Source organism: Atractosteus spatula, chromosome 15 (genome assembly GCF_055471065.1).
Source record: "Atractosteus spatula isolate fAtrSpa1 chromosome 15, fAtrSpa1.hap1, whole genome shotgun sequence".
NCBI lineage: Eukaryota > Metazoa > Chordata > Actinopteri > Semionotiformes > Lepisosteidae > Atractosteus > Atractosteus spatula.
In genome coordinates this window covers 10,720,709-10,737,206 of record NC_142720.1, presented here as the reverse complement: position 1 = coordinate 10,737,206, position 16,498 = coordinate 10,720,709, and the positions used below count along the sequence as shown (strand labels likewise).

Sequence of the window (16,498 nt, the reverse complement as noted above, 5' to 3'; positions counted from 1 at the left end):
TCTAAGGTAAAGAAACCTTTGGGTTTGACTGTTTGTGTGGTTTCTTTGGTCCTAAGAAAGGCAGTGTGACATAATTAAGTATTGTGATATTGGAAAATAAGTACTGCTAGGCTAAGTTTCAGTAGCTCTCGTGATGCATCAGTGCCACAGAGTGGTTCTTCAAATTGAAGAACTCGCAGTTAAAGGCAGCCAAGTAACAACTGGAAATGCAGCAGTCAGATGTTAAAGGATACATTGGAAAAGAACTACCCAAACTGACCAGAAATATCCTGTTAAAAGGTGTCATAACAGCTGTAAAAAACAATCTTTACAGACATTCATTTGGTAGTTGCTGCAATCCACCAATACAAACGATTCCTTTGTCCTCTTCAAACAGGCAGGAATTACTCACCTACATCAAGTCTAAACTAAGGGTGAGTCATATCCGAAGCACAAAAAAAAGCACAGTGAAGGTCGCCGAAACAGCTTGTAAAACAGGAACACGTGGTTGCACTCTGCGGCACTGGTCTACTACACTTTTGCCATTTTAGTCTAAGGGCAGTGAAACAACTTTTCTTCATTATTTTTCAGTGTTTTCAATTTCAGTCACGCTCTAATAAATTAAGAGACAGTTGGCTAATGGGGTATTCTCCACAAGACACAGTTTCCATGGAAAACCGAATCCTCAACTCAGAGAAGCTACATTTTCAGATGCTCTGCTCAAAAGAAAGCACCATGCTAGCACTTAGAAATTCACATATTAAGAAATGCTTGCAAAAAACTTCAAGAATGTTAAAGCTGCACAATGTATAAAGCAAGGACAAGGAGTAGCAAGTTTCCCGGCTAAACCCTGCCTGCAGTGTTAAGACAAACATGATATACAGACATGGCATAAAGATTTGGAAAATATATTTGAAACTTCTGATAATATTCTGACACTTATAAACATTATTTATAAGCTAGTGTCATCAAAACATATGTGCAAGAATGAACAAAAAATGTTGTACTCCCTATTATGTGCCCTTTAAACTGGCATCAAAGTCTGTAGAGCTGGTGCATATTTGTTGAAGCCACTGTAGACATTCTTTAGAAGACAGTACACAAAGATACATATGGCAAATTTATTAGTCATACAGAAGTAGTATTCTTCTTTTCATGAAATGAAAAGGCTATTTTCTTTCTAGAAGTCTGTTACATGTGCTTGTATGTAAATTTCCATTCCCTAAGTAAAAAAAAAAGATGAAAATAACATCTAAGTTTAATTTTTCATGAAACTGACCGACAACTCTTTTAAATAATGAACAGCATTTCTTCATAAATAGAAATTCATCACTTAAAGTAAACATTTATTAATACAAGTTAACTTTCATGAAGGACTTCAAGGATTTCCTGAAATTAACCACTCCCATCTAGATAGAAGCTGTCAATAAACCTTGATTTGTTTTTCAGAAGACTCAATAAACATGCATATCGAACCTTATCTAATTAAAACTATACAACAAGACACTAAATTAGGTCAGTCATTCAAACGTTAAGTACTGTGAACTATCTGGTGATGTTAAAAAAAAGCAAAGGATGGTAATAACTTTTTTAAAAAGCCTGGTAGTAATGCAGACAAAAAGGACTGTTATTACCTTAGAACGGTGTATAGTAACAAAATGTAGGTGCTAAACACATTTTAAATTTGGTCGTATATTTCCCCACCTATGATTAGTACACCACTGGAGTGAACTATATACCAAACAGCTTGATGGTAGTCACTGCCCTCTCACACTGTCCTATCACTTTTTTTCTAGAGAGACTGGACTTCCTAAAGCAATTCCAAATAGTGCAGAGCACCAAAATAGAGAACACATAAAAAAGTATAATGTAGAGCTACTCAACAAGAAAGAAGAAAGCCAGTCACTCTTATGATGCTAAACCCTCCTATCATTCTAGGGTCTAATCTTTAAAATTTGGCATTTAGAACCCGATTCATAATAAATAAAATGATATGAGGTTCTACTATAAGATGTGGTCACCATCTTTTTCTGGTGTTCAGCAAGTTCTTCCATTCATCCATGAACAAACTTTGGGGTCCTTTCATACTTAGCCAAGCCCACAGTGCAGGAAATCTTCCAAACTAACATGCAACATAAAAGTAAATACTTCTTAATGGAAGGTCATCCATTTTGCTAATGCAAAAGAATGCAATCAAACACAGATGTAAAAAAAAAAGGCAACCACTAATTACAATCATTCTGATTCTCGAACAAGGGCCATGTGATCACTGGATTACTGTAAGCAACAGTATCTGAAAAGATTCCGAAAAGAACCAGGATACTGATAGCCATTCTACATATATTTTCTATCTGCTTTAGCCAATACAGGGTCGTGGGAGAGCCAGAGCCTATCCCAGCAAGCAATGGCATATTCCTGTTAGCTTGAAACAGAAAAAAATTCTCCCCTCCTTAAGCAATGCTCCTTGCCAACCACCATCATGTGTTAATAACTACGGTAAACAGGAAAGCGGATAAGGCAGAGGGATACATTTCATCCACATCATTAAGCATATGCTGCACTGACCTGCTTGGTATTGAAACAAGTGACGTTTGGCAGTCACTTCATTCTGAGTAGTTAAGGACTACTCTACAACCAGTAAGAGAAAATATCACAGTCCATTACATATGATTTCATTGCCTTTCATACAACAGTTACTATACACACATGCACACCATCAAATCTGAACGCTCTTTACTGCAGTTCATGGACATTACCAATACATTTCTGAGAAAAGAACAAAGACGGAAAGCGTCTTTACAAAGAGCAAGAAAAAGAGTTTGTTAAAAAAAAGTCAACATTTCAAAAGGTCAGGTCATTCAGAATTAAGCATATTGTACGTCAAATAAAACATAACCAGGTAAAACTAGGACAAAGGTTATGCAGCGCTGGGCAAAGCAGAGAGTTAATAGTTCATCTTTTTCTTTCTACTAAGATATAGACACTTCTGGGAGTCCACAGTCAGTATTCCCATCGGACACCATATGTCCACTGTATTTATGTCATTCATGCTATCCTATATTTCACACAATGAAATTTGATGTTCCACACAATTTTTCAACTGATTAATTAAATGGGAAAGTATTTTCCCTTTGAAACGTTTAATGTACTTTTTAAAGGCACCGATATCTACAGACAGATCTCCATGGTTCAGTTAGCTAAAGAAGTGGTTCTGATAATATGGTCACACAACCAAGCGAGTATTGTATTTTTGTAACTACAGTGCAGTTAGTATGCTTTCTTTCCAGCCAGTCATTTTCAAAATCCCAAGATCAGACAGACAGGTACAGCAAAGGGACATTAACCAATTAAACACTTTGGAATATTTTAAATAGTTGAGGTTCTGAATAATACTATATTTATACTATAACAGGGCAAAACTCAATCCAAGAATGTCATGAACTGGACGAGAATTTCTTAATCTTCATTGGTGCTTGTTGAACGTATTTACCAGAGGTATTAAAGGTCTGTTAACCATTCTACACTTAATTAAGCTTCAGAGATCACTGCAGATAGAAGCCACCTTCCGGCCTGCTGCTAATTTCAACCTTGGTTATTTTGCTCCAACATGAAAAATCTCATACAGTGCCATTATATATTGGATTCTTTCATTTGTGTTCACTAATTTGTGTTCTCCAAAGCAATGTCTTGCAATGAACAGTGTATGCTGGCGATTCATTACAGTTATATATAAAAAAAAGTAATACTAAAATTTTAATGCTGAAGGTGCATATAAAATCTGAAGTTGAGAGAGAATGATTAAAATCTACTGAACATGTCAAAACATAAATGTTTTGAAATATCCTCATTTTAATGTAACAAATTGGGGAATACAAACTAGTTGATCAAAAAAACAATCCTTGAAGTATCATAGGAGTGATTTCCCTTTAAAAGCGAACAGTTTTCTTTCTAACCTAGATTCCATGTCAGACTCTGCTGTGATTGTTCCTTGTTAAGTTTGCTCACGACTCCCCCAGCAAAATGTGACATTGAGGGCTCCAGCTCAGCTTCACTTCTGCATGTATCTTTACAGCTGTTGAAGTAAACAAGGAGACCTCTTCAGCAACACTGCTTGTTTCACTGTATACTACCACTTCCTGAGATATCTGCACTCCATTTTTTTGTTGTGTGTCAGAATATTAAATATACTGTAGGTGTAATTACTTTCTCCGTTACATCTTAAGATGAAGATGGGGAGAATTCTGAATGGAGTTATTGCAGAACGAAACTAATTTACTGTTTCACATTAAAATGTCATAGTGCTTCATCTTCATTTGCACTTTCTAAGTGATGAGATAAAATACAGTACATGTATAAAGAAAACAAATGTTTCCTTCTTGAGATCAAACAAGAAAACCAAAAACTCTTTTTTACCTGTTGAGACCAAACTACCTAGCCATGATAGTCTGGTGTGTCAGAGAGGAAAGTATGATAAATGGGCCTCAAGATATTAATCTCAGAGTGCTCAAGTAGCGAATGCAGCTGTCTTGACTCCATATAAAACTGTCAAACAAGGACAAGCATAGCCCAAACACAGCAGACAAATGAATGAGGAAAGGCATCTGTAGCACAAGGCTAAATGAAGGTGCAAAGACATTTCAACGTTTTGACACTTGCCTCAGCCAGAAAGATACAATTCCACCAATCTCTAATTTCAGAAGTGTGTGAGAGACACCTTAAGTCTACTTTTTCAAACCAACTTTCACAAATGACTAGCTCTCATTTTGAAATTTGCCATAATATGCATCTTTATCACTACCCAAATTGTCAAGGCAGTAATTCCATTTTACTTTATCAGCAATTCAATTCAGTGGTCTAGACTGTATTCCACAATATACAGTTTCTGACAACAATTGCACATTTTAATATAAAAGCATTATTTATTTTTGCCATGTTCTGTGCAATTCTTACTATTTTATATAGTATACATGACTGTCATCTTTAACATTTTTATGATGGGCAGCACAGCACCAAATATTGCTCTACAAAGTTAGGGCATCCTTCAGCAATATCCATCAATGTGTTAAAAATGAATCATTCTTCCATAAAGGAGCCTATCCAATACTGTACTTAATATTCTGCAAATTTCTGTGAATACAATTCTGTGAATGTAATTATTTTGCTACACTGTTTATATTTTTTTTCCTAGTGGCCTAGTTATTCTAAATGTAATGTATACCTAAAAAGAGCAAAGTACTGGTGACACATGAATGAAAAGAAAATGTTTCCCTCACATTTCACAACGGTAGGGAATAAAGACAGTATCAATATTTGAGTCAAAGTTTGACCCACAAGTGAATGTTGCAACTGAAATGCCAAGCTGGTATTTTTAGTTATGAAAGACAAACCACATGTGAAATTGGTCGCTATCAGTATTTTTCATCCATCTCCACGGCTCTGAACCTTTGCACCGTCCCTCTCTAGAGTCTGTGACTGTTTTGGTTGTGGGGCTCTTATTTATATTTTTTCCACATATCCAAAAGCCCCAGAGATGACCCCAAGGCATGTGGAAAGGCAGAGGTGGTTTGAAATGCTACCTAAAGAAAGGAAAGCCTGTCATCCTAGGAGAAAGCCAAGGAGTGTGATCTGGAACTGCAGGAAATATTCCTGCAGCATACAGATGCAGCCATTCAAAATGCGTGCGTTATTTTGCGGCATACCCCGGTGGGCGTGTCGCGGCATCACGCAGTGTCACGCAGTGTGACGTGGTTAATCGCGCGTCATTTGACGCTCTGCCGGAAACTATCCGGCGTCACCTTGTAAAACCGCCAGGGGGAGCTTAACCTCTCATGTACAGCATTTGAGCCTTTAATTTTGAACAGTGTATTACAGCATGTTAATCTTCAGTCATTAAAATGTTGGTATATTTTATGAAAGCAAGATTGCTCAGTTGGACAAAAGTACACAACCTACCTTTATCAGAAATATTTATGCATCAAAGCCTTTACCGAAGATATTACTAATAGTATTAATAATGGATGACTTTGGACAAGCTGTATACTCAAAGTATAATTTCTTTAGCACATTTGTACAAGCACTTGGAATCTGTCCAAACCATACTTTGTCAGGCATTTTGTTTTACTTCAACGGGCATAAAAACTTCCTTGCTTTTAACAGGGCGTTTCATAATTTCTAACTACGAAAATGATTTAAAATGCGACACCTATCATTCAACTAGAGCTTAAAATATCACAAGGAAAAATACACACCGGTATTCCATTTCTCCCTAAACATTGTAAGCTTCGAAGTCTTTAACTAACGTGATACCGGAGTCAACAAGCATACTTTTAGAATTTGATTAAAAGGGAATATAATATGGAATCGCGTATCTCAAGAATTTAATAACGGTATGATTATATCCGTGTACTGCGGCAGGGCTGTGTAGGGCTGTTTCGCCTGCCTGCTCATGCGAGCTGACTGTAGCCGACTGGTCTAGGTGCGTGCCTGCCAACGGGCAGGTTGTGTGCTCGAATCCAGCTGGTGCTGAACCTTCCAGTTTTATTTATTTATTTTTTAATCGCGTAACATATTACCGTATGCAAACTGTACTGTATACAGTATGTATATGTATATTTAATGTCTTAACTGTGCCCGTTTAATTGAATTTTAAAAAATTATTTAACACGAACATTAAGCTGTTTACATCTTCCGCCTGAGAACAGTCACCCGTTGCTACCCAACGCAGAATGGTGATTGGCTGACACCATCTGACACCCCTCTGATTGGAGAAAAAAGACGTGCTAGTTTGCTATACATACTGTAACAGGAAGAGGATTTCTTTCTATTCAAAACGTGTATTTTAAAAGTTTAAGAAGTAAAAACCTTACAGCGTACACAGATTTCTAAACTGATCAGGATCGTTATCTTTGTCTTATGCATAATAATATTCACCGCTCTGTGCAGCAAATTAATAATAAACTTTATTTTATATAGCGTTTTAAACGAATAAGTAATTAGATTGCTCATAAACCTAATCACTTGCTTTTTCTTTTTATTTAGGCTCAGATTTCAACTATAGATCGTATTATTAATAACCATAATAACAACCAACCAACAAAAACAACCATATAAACATAATACCAACCAAAAACATAGATAACAACCACAATACAAAATCAAATATATCAAACCATTTTACTCTCGCAAAGTCCTCCAATTATCATAATCCCGCCCCTTATGCAAAACCAAACCTTCCTCCCATCCCAGTTTATCCTGTTTATCATAAACAAAATCCACCTCAATTTTCAACATAAAGCATTACACAAAATCAATACCTCAACACTCCATACTCAACAACGATAATTCACAAACAGCCAGAACATGTAACTACACATTCCCAAACAGACCTAATTTCCATAGCCCCGCCCCTTATGCAAAACCAACATCCCTCCCCTGTTCTCTCTCTCCCCTGGCGGTTGTAATTGTTTTTATTTTCAAATAAATTTTAGCAAAGTCATGCATTTTAAAAATCTTAAGATTTTTATATTTATGTCTTTATTTAGTGGTTTCATTAGTGACAAAGGCTAAACTTTCTTGGAAAAATGTCTTTTATGTAAACCATGTTTGCTATTTATTCATTCAGGGCTAAAATATGTTCATTGTATTCTAATGAAAGAAGGGTTCCTTTCGCCGTAGTCGGGAGCCTAGCCTTTAACTAGTAAGTACTGTACTTACTGGGTTTTTGAGGGGGGGGGGAGAAAAATCGTTTTCCCAGCCTAACAGTATTGTTTTTAACCTGTAAATTTGCTGGACAGAGAGGTGAACATTATCACACAGAAGACAAAGATAGCGATTTACGTTGCATTGTGTATCGTGCTGCTTTAATACAGTTTTAAATAATTGGAAGTCTAAACAGTATCAGCTTTATTTATGGGTTTTAAATAAAGGTGATTTAAACGCGATTTAAATCAATATAAATGTTTATATTGTAACGCATAGGTGACTATTCATTGTTATTAAAATGACTTAAATTCGATCATGTTGTGATATTTAGAAATATACATTTGTTTGGTGCGAGTGAAGTTTTATTTAATCTCTGAGCCATACTGATTCTTCTGGAAGCCAGTTTCCGCCAGGGAGTAAAAAAAAACACACTATGGTATTCTCTCCAATGCAGTGCAGTTAAAAACATACCTCTGATGCTGCTCCTAAATGAATATCGTTTATGACCATCAGAAGCTTTATGCTCCTTTTCTTTTTTCCAGTGGATTGAACAGGGAGAGGCATTTCATGATGTACTTTTCACTGATGAAACAACAGTGGCTCTGGAACAGTTTTCAACCATGTCGTTTTATAAAAAGGGGAGATATGTACACGTTACTGAAGCTAAACGTTTAGCCTTTGTCACTAATGTAAACACTAAATAAAGACGTATAGAAATCCCTACGTTACAGACTGTATATGGCTGGTATTGGTAGTTTAAAGAAAAAATACACACCAGTATTCCACTTTCTCCCTAAACATTTTAAGCATCAGAGTCTTACATGTGGTTATTTATTGCATAATTTAATTTTGAAAGCCACTGAGACATCAGGTACTACTGTTGTATGGTACAAGTGTGGTACTTTTAGGGGTACCACGGTACAGAACACTAGTTATTTAAATATGATTGATAGATAAATAGGCCCACTTTATTCATCCTGAAGAAGATAGAAGACATCCTGATGTCTTAACACAGATACTACAGTGCTTAAGTACTACTCACGTATATGTTTCTAGGTTTATATTATGCATTTCATACGGTCAAATTACTTTTGAGCAACTAATAAGAAGCGCGAAACGGTATGCGTTTTAGTTTCGTTTCGTGCTGGGACCCGTGGATTGATTAGAGATATCAAGTACATACAAGTCATTTTTTAAATGTTGTAGTTCGTCTTGAAAAAATGTTACGAGTACATCATCTATCAACAATTACACAGGTTCTGTTTCCATATTGCGGATTTTGGTTACGTAATATTATGTTCTAGATTTCACGTTGTGAATATATGATTTGGGCAAACAGAGCCGCAAAGAAGTACATTATGGGTGGTTGTTTTTTTTTTTGCAGTTTTATCTAGAACAAGCGATGCTTAAACCTTTGTCTGATTCTTGTGAAACTATCCACACGACAGTTACAGTACCTAGGAGTTGACTTCAGTGATGTCACTGATGGGATGTTTCTAAAAATCCATCCTCTGTAAAACGTCTTCTCTAGTTGTCCTGCATATGTATTCGCTAATGAAGCTGTGTGTTCTGAGCCTGGATCTCTACATTTGTGTATGAACCAGCTTAGAGGGCTAAAGACAGCTTGTGTTTAAATTGAGTGTAAGGCAATTTATGCTTCTAAAGTCATGGTCAGCATTTTTGTACTGTGCTGTAAACTTGTTCTGTGCCAAGTCACATTATTTTATAGCGTTTTTATAGCGTTATCAAATCCGGTGGCGCGGTGTTAGTTTCCTGACTCCCATGTCACATGGTCTGTGATTGAAACCTGTAATACCGGTTTAATTCGTCACAGCCAGCACTCCGGTTGTAAAGTAGAAGCAGGCGAGATTTCCAGCGAAAAACACCTCCCCCTTCTTCAGGTGTGAGGGTCTTCTGCTCAGAATGAAACGCTAAAATGTAATGTAAGCTCTGAATGGGTTCAATTGTGATTTGGGCTTGATTAAGGTCGCTGCCTTTCATCTAAAACCCTACTTGAATCCTTCTAAACTAAAAATCAGTGTTAGTGAGTTCTAAATAAAGAGGTATCCAGGTAACAGTGAAACGGGCGGACAGTCTGGGGAGATCGCCCGTTTTCCATGTAAATAGTTCCCTGGTTCCGCACCCCTTGGTGTTTCTCTCGCTCTCTCTCGGGTCACCTGATCATTAGCTCGAAAGATTTGAGTGCTTTGTGTATATTCTAATGGTAGTGGGGGCAGGGTGTGTGGGAACAGGTTTGGTTGAAATTGCATTGGAGATCTATGTTCTTCACACCTGAAACATTTTCTCTGAAAGCATTTTCTTCGCTGTTTAACCGATCTTGTTACAGAATGTTACAGTTTACTATTATTAACCATATTAATTTTAAGTGCTTAATGTAAAATCTTGTAAAAATATATTTTCATTGTTCAAATATACATTAAGTCTGACTATCATATAATAAGTTAAATACAAAACTAAAGAAAAAATAGGGTTAAATATAATTCAAAATATTTTGCTAACAATGTTAACTGTTTATGAATAATAAAATGTATTAGCTAAGGAGTAGGATGGCACAGTTGTTAGTATGTTTTTTGTTTTGTTTCTTTTTCATAAATACAACAGTAGTACCTGATGTCTCAGTGGCTTTCAAAATTAAATTATGCATGCAAACCTGTGAACTAGAAAGATAACTAAGATATTCATCCATTTATAATGGTGGCAAAGTGGTTAGCATTGCTATCTTGCAGCACTGGGGTCCTAGGTTCAATTCCTGCCATCCTGTGTGTGTGGGGTTTACATGTTCTCTCTGGGTTACATGGTTTTTCTCCATATGTGTGATATGACTCCCTCTCGCACTCCAAAACATACTGGTAAGTTAATTAGTTTATGGGAAACCTGGCCCTGGTCTGTGTGTGTTTGTGTCTGTCTGTCCTGTGATGGACTGGCACTATGTCCAGGGTGTATTCTGCCTTGTGTCCGTTGCTTACTGGGATAGGCTCCAAATCCTCTGTACTGGATAAAGAGATTAGAAATGGAAGTAAAGGCACTGTGTGGATGGAACTATACACAGTGTTAGAAACCCACTATGAAATGGCAGCATCTCACTGAGAATAAAATATTTTATACTGCTGGCTTAAAGAAACAGCCTTTCCACCTCTCTTGCACATCAGTATCCATACCTAGTTATTTAAACAAATTGCCTCTAATTATAAACATCTTAATATGCTGGCTCTGTGGATCCGCATCAGCTATGTTTGCCCATTCCTTCAATTCATGTGCATCCAACACACAGTTCAATGCCAGCAACTACACATAATCTAAAATACAATCCTTATTTCAGTATCTATGTAAACATATAGTCTGTTAACTTCATCATCTTCATCAAAAGTATGCCTAACCCCATTAGGAAGTGTTCTTGTTATAAGTGTATTCCTCAGCTTTCCCCAAACTATCTTCTTCTTGCCAACATCTCTAGTCTTTTATCCTGCAATAACTCAGCCAACACTTAAATCTCCAAAAGCTGCTTGTGTTAATTTCTTTAAATCACAAATATCATGTGTAAATACTGGCCATGTAATACTCTGCATTGTGGAATAATAGTTTATTTTAAAGGGAACTAGAGAAACTAAGAACTAGAGAAATCAAGAAAGGCTTTTTTTCTAGAATTAATAAATGCACATCCTGTTCACTGGGGAAATTAAATCCACACTGAGCAATCTTCAATATGTTCAGAATATGACAGCAAGAATCCTATCAGGGATGCATTACACCTGTTTTCAAGTCCTTGCACTGGTTACCTATCAGATTTCGAGTCAACTTCAAAATCCTTATCCTCCTTATATACTGTCCTACAACTGGTATTATTGATCTCCGAATTATTGTACTTGACATGACTTCATTCAGCCTTTCCTGAACGTCTATGACAGGCAGAGAGAGTGCTGTTTCTGGTGCGATCTTTTACAGCTGACATTTCACTGTTTTAAACGAACAAGAAATTAGATTGCTCATAAATCACCTATTCTATATAAACACAGCGTAATTGCCCTCCGAAAATCTTCTTTTTCTTGTTCGTTTTAGAGACCTTGATCGAAACTGATTTTAGATGTCAGAAAGGATTTATTTTCTCTGTATTTCCTACATTGCTTTGTCGAGATTTTAACTTTATATCTAACTTTATATCTAGGCTCAGATTTCAACTATAAATCGTACAGTAATTAATAGCAGTAAATACTGATGTTTATACATAAAAAAGTCATGCCTTGGAGTATAGACCCCCAAAGGAATGCCATAGACTCAAACTGCAAAATAAACACATACAGAAAGAAAGTATTTGTATTGTAATTGCAAATCCTGGTACTGTATGAGTGATTGGTATGACTTTCCTCATTACAAATCTCTTATTAGAATTTAAATTTCTCTGTAACTCCAGGTCAGAACAGAGAAAATGTAACTGCCTTAAGGAGTTTACGATTATGAAAAATAGAAGGATAAGCATGATACGTATGTCTTCTGTCATTTTCTAAGTCATGTTACTGAGCACCAAATCTTATTGAGAATATGAATCCATTTAAGGTTTATACCATTAAAGTAACGGTTTATTCCATGCTGAAAATGTTTGTACCAGACTTTTTTGAGGCCTGTTTAATTGTGTCTGAAGTCTGATGTTGTAAATTTTATTGTTAAAAAGATCCATGAAAATGTCACTACTAAAGTTAGCTGGTACTGTTGGTACTGTAAGTGGCAAGTAGAGCTCATATTTTAGATTTTGTGTAGTTGCTAGCGTTGAACTGTGTGTTGGATGCACATGAATGAAGCGACGGACACAAGGCAGAATACACCCTGGACATAGCGCCAGTCCATCACAGGACAGACACAAACACACACACACACACACACACACACCAGGGCCAGTTTAAATCTAACCTCAGAACCTTTCTTTTCAGAAGACTTAGTGTCTGTATCTGCTTCATTTTCTAATTTTGGTAGCACCTCTACCTGCTTGTCTTTCTTATATGCATTTACTTTGTAATCTGTGGTCCTTTTATCTGTTTTTACATCTACTGTATTGCTTTGAGATGCCACCTTTAATGGTGATATATCAAATAAAGTTTTTTATTATTGTTATAGGGAAACATGATCAGATTGTCCCTGGTTCAGAAAAAAAAGATCTAAAGTATACTAGTTTGTCACTCTTCTAATTCCCTTTGCTAAATGACTTTTCATACTAATCTGATCAATCTAACTGCCAGTTTTCTGTGCTTTCTCTATCCTGCTAGATTTGCAATTATTCTGAAAATTTTCATCTTGAAATAACTCATTTCTAAATACCTTTTTCACTGTTAACATCTTGCAGCAACTCTGCGACAAAATATACACTCTGACAGTTCATCCTGCTACCAACATTAAATAAAACAAATCTTAAGATTTCTATATTTATGTCTTTATTTAGTGATTTCATTAGTGACAAAGGCTAAACTTTCTTGGAAAAATGTCTTTTATGTGTTGCGGAAAAAACTGACTTGCTTTAACAAAATATGTTTACAAATCCTTTCACCTGCCATTTTCGTAGTTAGAAATTATGGAACGCTCTATTAAAAGCAAGGGAGTTTTTATGTCCGTTGCAGTTCTTTTGCAACATGAATATAATTATATCGTTATTAATTTCTTGAGATACGCGATTCCATATTATATTCCCTTTTAATCAAATTCTAAAAGTATGCTTGTTGACTCCGGTATCGCGGTAGTTAAAGACTTCGATGCTTAAAATGTTTAGGGAGAAATGGAATACTGGTGTGTATGTTTTCTTTAAAGTACCGATACCAGCCATATACTGTATGTTTAAGTTCCAAAATTAATATCGTTTATGGACTTCACACGCGTTGCAGTATGCTCCTATTCTTTTTATGCTCAGGCACAAAGTAAAAGGGGATGCTTCATATTGCTTGACTAATTTTAAAAACTAAGTTAGAAATGCAGACGCTCCCTCGGTGCGCTGCTCTGGTGCGCCGGCTCTTACACAGTGCCTGTCTGCCGTAAGCGTTACAATATACATACCCAACACTGCTTGTACCCATCTGTCATGCAAATAAAACACCTTGAATTGAATTGAATTGAGGGGAGAGGGGGGGAATACTAAAGCCAATACTGGCTCAATACCCTCGATGGGCTTTGACGTGCTAATGCGTTGGTTTAAGAGTCCGGGTGTGGCAGGCTTCCAATGTCAACTCGACTCGATTGGAAGACAATGAACGTATTTTGTGATATTTAGAAATATAAATTTGTTTGGTGCGAGTGAGGTTTTATTTAATCTCTGACCAAGGGAAACGTTTCATTTTTTTCAAAGAAATGTTTGTTAAAAAATAAAGTCATAGTTCTATGGGATTCAATCACAGACCATGTGACATGGGAGTCACGAAACTACTGTAACACACAGCGCCACCAGATTTAATAACGCAATAAAAACGCTATAAAATAATGTGACTAGGCACAGAAAAAGTTTACAGCACAGTACGATAATAAATGCTGACCATGACTTTAGAAGCATAAATTACCTTACACTCAATTTAAACACAAGCTGTCTTTCTGTATGAACCTCTAAGCTGGTTCATACAGAAAATGTAGAAATGCATTAGCCTGATTATGATTAAAAAACACATAATTAAACACGCGTTTGCGATTTAAATCAGAACACGATTTAAATCAATATAAATGTTTATATTGTAACGCATACTGTCCAGCCTCCATTTCTCTATAAAAATTTACTCTGTTGCACACACACACACAATAGAAGGAGGAACCGCTGTCAGAAGGGAAGATATGTTCAAAATATCGCAAATATCGATCATGTTGCGATATTTTGAAATATAAAAGTCAATTGATTGTCCATAATATCGCTATTCTATTTTTTCGAAGAAATGTTTGTTAAAAGAAAAGTCCGGTACCAGCTGGATTTGAACACACAACCTACCAGTTGCTAGGCACGCACCTAGACCAGTCGGCTACAACACAGCTCGCATGAACAGGCAGGCGAAACAGCCCTACACAGCCCTGTCGCAGCACACGAATACCATTATTAAATTCCTTATATACGCGATTCCATATTATATTCCCTTTTAATCAAATTCTAAAAGTATGCTTGTTGACTCCGGTATCACGTTAGTTAAAGACTTCAAAGCTTAAAATGTTTAGGGAGAAATGGAATACTGGTGTGTATTTTTTTCTTTAAAGTACCAAGACCAGCTATATACTGTATGTTTATGTTCCAAAATTAATATCGTTTATGGCCTTCACACGCGTTACAGTATGCTCCTATTCTTTTTATGCTCAGCTACTAAGATTTCCCTTCATTGGTAAATTCAATATCTACAACGGGCACAGCAAAGACGTTTTTACTGTAAGTCTTTCTACGACAGACCAACGGACCACGAGTGCCCCTGTCGGTCAACCAATCACTTACTGCGGTGCCACGCGTCATCTTGCGTCATACTGAGCGACGTCACCTGCGGTACGTGTCTGTGACGCACACTTTGAATGGCTGCATCTGTACATACTGTATGTATTAAACAGGTGTTGATCTGCTGACATGCTAGACTGATATCTTTCTATTCTTCTATGTTGAAGAATTACTAAATAAAGTGCCATATTTTTTATTTACAATGTCCTGTTTTTTCACCTTTGGGTGTAGGGCAAACCATGTTACGATGTCTACACAAGCACCTTTACTGTCATTTGTTTTTTCCTTCTAATTCTATTAACAATTGGCTCAAACAAGGGAGCACAGAACATCCCTCTTTATATTCTGATGAAATATATAAAAATATTTTTAAAAAATCTTTACTTCTTTTAACACAACATTCCACAAAAACGCCCCGCTTGGGCCCGTGTGGTCCCAGCACACTAGGTTGTAAGGACATTGTGCTGATTACTTCAATCAGGGAAAAGAAAGTGGGGAGAAAGCACTGATGATTGGCAAATTAAAGATGCAAAAAATAATGATGCTGTCTGAATGATTAAAAGCAACTTTTTTTTTTCTTATCAGGACAGCATCTTCATAAAAAGGGCTCGGGAGTGCAATTTTCAGCTTCCTACAAGTTAAAGGGAAGGAAAAGGGTTTTGTCAATCTAAATGAATACATTTTGTTTTTTTTAAAGCTCCAGGTTGACAATCTTTCTATACCACGCTCAACAGCATTTGTGCAAGATCCGTTCAATGTCCAGAACAACTGTTTTGGGAGCACATGAGCCAATGCCATGCACGGGCTGTCAGATTCGAAGACAAATACATCTCACCAGCTCCATAAGACATTGCCCATTAGTATTTAAAGTGAACTTCCAAGGAAAGTTGAAACCACAGTAAAGAAAACTATAAAAACAAGTATCTCCCAATTGGGTTACCTCAAAAACACACTAGAAGCAGTTCATTTATTGATGTCAAAAATGCCCCGCTGTACTGATCTGGCACACTTTCTCAATGACTAATTTGCTTTGAGAAGGCACAATTTTTTTTTTTAATCTTGTATTCTACAATCTACTTATATCATAATACCTCATTAGATTAGGCATACTCTTCCAATACCCCTGGCTACGGTCACTGCTCTAATTGCGGTAATCAGGATTCTTACTCACATTACAGATCAAATGAAACAGACTACATCAAATTAACTTTTCCTGGAAGTGCCCATAGGGCTGAATCTGCTTGCTTCTTGGAGGTGTAAAAAATAAACAGGAGGAGACAGCCTGTTTTTTGGTAAAAGTGCTTCAAGATCTGCGACAATAATTACTATGCATATCTCAGGCTATCGGAGCCAAAATTAATCATT

At 36.5% G+C, this 16,498-nt stretch overlaps 1 protein-coding gene across 2 annotated transcripts in view; it reads right to left on the bottom strand.

Moving 5' to 3' along the window:
- macrod2 (mono-ADP ribosylhydrolase 2) overlaps positions 1-16,498 on the bottom strand; it is a 605,869-nt gene that overhangs the window by 559,551 nt on the left and 29,820 nt on the right. The gene's annotated exons all lie outside the window — the stretch shown is intronic.